The sequence below is a fragment of the Nanorana parkeri genome, unplaced genomic scaffold (genome assembly GCF_000935625.1).
Source record: "Nanorana parkeri isolate BGI_ZX_2015 unplaced genomic scaffold, ASM93562v1 scaffold1565, whole genome shotgun sequence".
NCBI lineage: Eukaryota > Metazoa > Chordata > Amphibia > Anura > Dicroglossidae > Nanorana > Nanorana parkeri.
This window is the reverse complement of record NW_017307833.1, coordinates 86,139-89,329: the sequence shown is the minus strand read 5'-3', so window position 1 is coordinate 89,329 and position 3,191 is coordinate 86,139. Positions and strand designations below refer to the sequence as shown.

The following is a 3,191-nucleotide window of genomic DNA, read 5'->3' as shown; positions in this document are numbered from 1 at the left end:
GGAATGCACTTACACCCTGGATGTCCGATTTTTTTTTTTTGGGTTCAAGGTACCTTCTTAAAAATTCTGGTCTGCCGGATGGTTTGAGGGGAAATCACTGCGAGACGCTGCTACAAACCTCCCTTGTACTCAGCAAAAAAAAAGTAACGCCATGAGGCAGCAAAAAAAAAGCGTAAAGATCGGGGTGCTTTCACCTCTCCCTATTTACTGTATATAATAAAATAAGGGTTTTTGTATGTTTTTATTACGTTAATTATTGTTATAAAAGGAAAAAAAAAAAAAGCCTGCCATTCAATGCTTCGGGATTTGTTTGTTTTTTCTTTCTTTCAGCCAGGCGGGGTAAATAAAAGCCCCTTTAACTTGCTATATTGGAGCATTTGTGATCTGCTGCTGGTCAGGACGATAATCCCATCAAGCTTTCTTTTATTCTGAGAGAGAAAATTAAAAGTTCAAAATCAATTTAAAAAGATGAATTTGTCTGTCGCTGAGTATTCGGGGCGGGGGGGGAGGAAAGGTCTTTTCTTCATGTTATCTGGATATAAAGATAAAGCTGGACTCCAGGCAGACGTGTATCAGTACTCTTAGTCGGTTCTGGGCAGATACTCGGATACTCGTCATCTTGCAATCATCGGCCTCCGCTCGATCGTCAGGACGCGTGCACGCGGTTTGCTGTGATTGGCATTTTTCTCCACTCGATCAAAGCCGATCCTTACACTATGTGCTGTGCTCACACTTCAGGTCAGTAGCAGATAAGTGCAGACATGTTGTATTTTCCATTATGCATTGAAGCTCACCCGACGTCTCTGTCCATTTTCACACCACAGCAGATGTGCAGATCATTGAACTGTAGCCCATATTCCTATGGCAGCCCTGGGGTCCCCATAGGAAGCCCAGGAACAGACTGACCATCATTACCATACAATGCTTCTAGATCTTTAACCCTTTGTTAGCACAGACTGGTCACATCTAGTTTACAGCTAATAATGAGATCTGCCAGCACAGAACACGCACGCACATGTCAAAGCGAACCTTTACCCCCCTTTCACCTAAGCATGCTGATATGAAATCATCCACAATCATTAAACATATTTTTATTTTACTTACAATTATTGTTTTTTTTTTAAACTTCCTGGTCCTCTTGGGCATTTAGTGATGTAATCTGTGCCCAAGTGTTGCATCCTGCAGAGCATTGCTGGGAAATCTAATCTGTAATCTCATGGAAAGGCATTTTCCACCCCTCAGATGATGTGCATGGTCGCATGTCCTAGTCACATGTGTCAGAGTTCCAGGAAGTAAAGAGGGATATATTAATCTGCCCTTAGTAAAAAAAAATGGCCACCGTGAGAAGAATGGGGAGGAAAAGGTATGCAAAGACTAAAAAGCCGGCAATTATCTAGAAGTTTGTAGATTGTCATGGCTAAACATTTCTAAAAGGTGTGTTTGTTTGTCATTCAAAGTCCCTATTTAAAATGATCCCCCCCCCCCCATCTTGCATTGCAGAGCAAAATTCAGTACAAAGAACAACTTTTCTTTCAGAATAGAACCTGTATTGTGCAAGAAGCAATGTAGGTTATGCAATGGGAATGAGAAACATGTAACATATATATAAAATCTGTGTTATCCCATTTGGCTCTCCGGTCTGCGATGGTCCTGGTACCCGGCGAGTCAGCTATTGCCGCGCAATCAGAAGGGATGTAGTTTTGCTAATCATGACTGCAATGGAAGGGGCACTGGCCCTGGCACTATAGGATTGATGGACACCCCATTCTAAAAACAGCCATTCCCCTACTTTCCCGTCACCCTAATATGGAGTTTCCCCCTCTTTGTAGGTGTAACATCCTCCCACTTATCTGGAAATATTTTTCCACCAGATTCTGGAGGGTGCCTGTGGGAATGTGTGACCATGTGTGAGTTCGAGTACTGGATGGGAAGACCTCTGTTAAAGGAGAACTATGAGGGGTGTGATTTCCACTCGTCCTCAGAGCCGACCTGTGACAAGGAAGCTGTCGCAGGTTCGGCTCTATCGATCGGGAAGTGAGCAGAAACATGCAGCCGAGCCGCTCACTTCCCGATCGTTATCCTGCAGCGAGCGCAGGTCAGTCACCGCTCCCTGCAGGGATTCCCCGCTCTCCCCTCTCTGATCCTCCAGCGCTGACTGGAGGAACGGACAGGGGATGGGCAGAGCCGGCTGTCACTCATGCAGCTGGGTGGATTCAGACAGTATGGTTGGGATCTGTCCCAGTTGCGGAACTCAGTATCGCAGGCGATAGCCTGCTATATACTGAGCTTAGGGTGATGGGAGGACGCTAGTATATGTCCTCCCGTTACCCTAAAGCGAACTATGGGGAAAAGCCCTGACCCCATAGTTCTCCTTTAAATGATCGGCTTTAATTGTGACTTCTACAGAGAATCAGCCGGCTGGGGGGAGGGTGGTCTATGTACTTGCTCTAGATATCTATACAGATGCTGCATATTGCTCTTTCCACAGAAAGCAGATTAAACGATCTGTCTGCACTCACGGTTCTACCTGCAAAGTCTCCGAGAGGGGGTGGGGACAACACTCCTGCAGTGCCTAAATTCAGAGCAGAGTTGTCACCATGTAGGGTGACAACTCTGCTCTGCCGATGCCTGCTTACTCTACAAGGTGATGAGATGATGTTGCCCCGGCGCCATGTTTAATTACAAACTTATAGCTTGTCCACCAGCATCTGGCCACACCTTGTCCCCGCCCACTGCTTTTTTTGGATTGACAAGCACTGCCATTGGGGCAGAGGCATGGAGAGATTTGTAGTTTCACCACAGGTGGCGTATCCCTAGTCTATAGTATTGAAACTACACCATTGGAACGTTCCCCCTTTTACCACGTGGTTGCAGATACCATAGTACGGCGGCCTCTGTATCTACAGAGCTGAAGCCGGAATGCTGCGGGATAAAAATCTGCTGCTATCCCCCCCCGCCCCCCATGTACAGAGTTTATACTCGACAGCCTGCCCAACCTTTCCTGCTGGATACCTCAAGAGCCTGTGCCAGCGACAGGTCATAAAGTCATGAACACCATCAGCCCTGATGTGCAAATACCAAGTCAGTCATAAAGGTGGAGAAACCCTTTAAAATCAGACCGTTAGTCAGCAAACTGATCTCATTCCAAACAATGCCAATTAACCTCTCCCCCGAGAATTAGGGGGGGGGGG

General features: G+C 46.3%; 1 protein-coding gene across 2 annotated transcripts in view; it reads right to left on the bottom strand.

Moving 5' to 3' along the window:
* GINS2 (GINS complex subunit 2) overlaps window positions 1–3,191 on the bottom strand; it is a 22,538-nt gene that overhangs the window by 2,109 nt on the left and 17,238 nt on the right. The gene's annotated exons all lie outside the window — the stretch shown is intronic.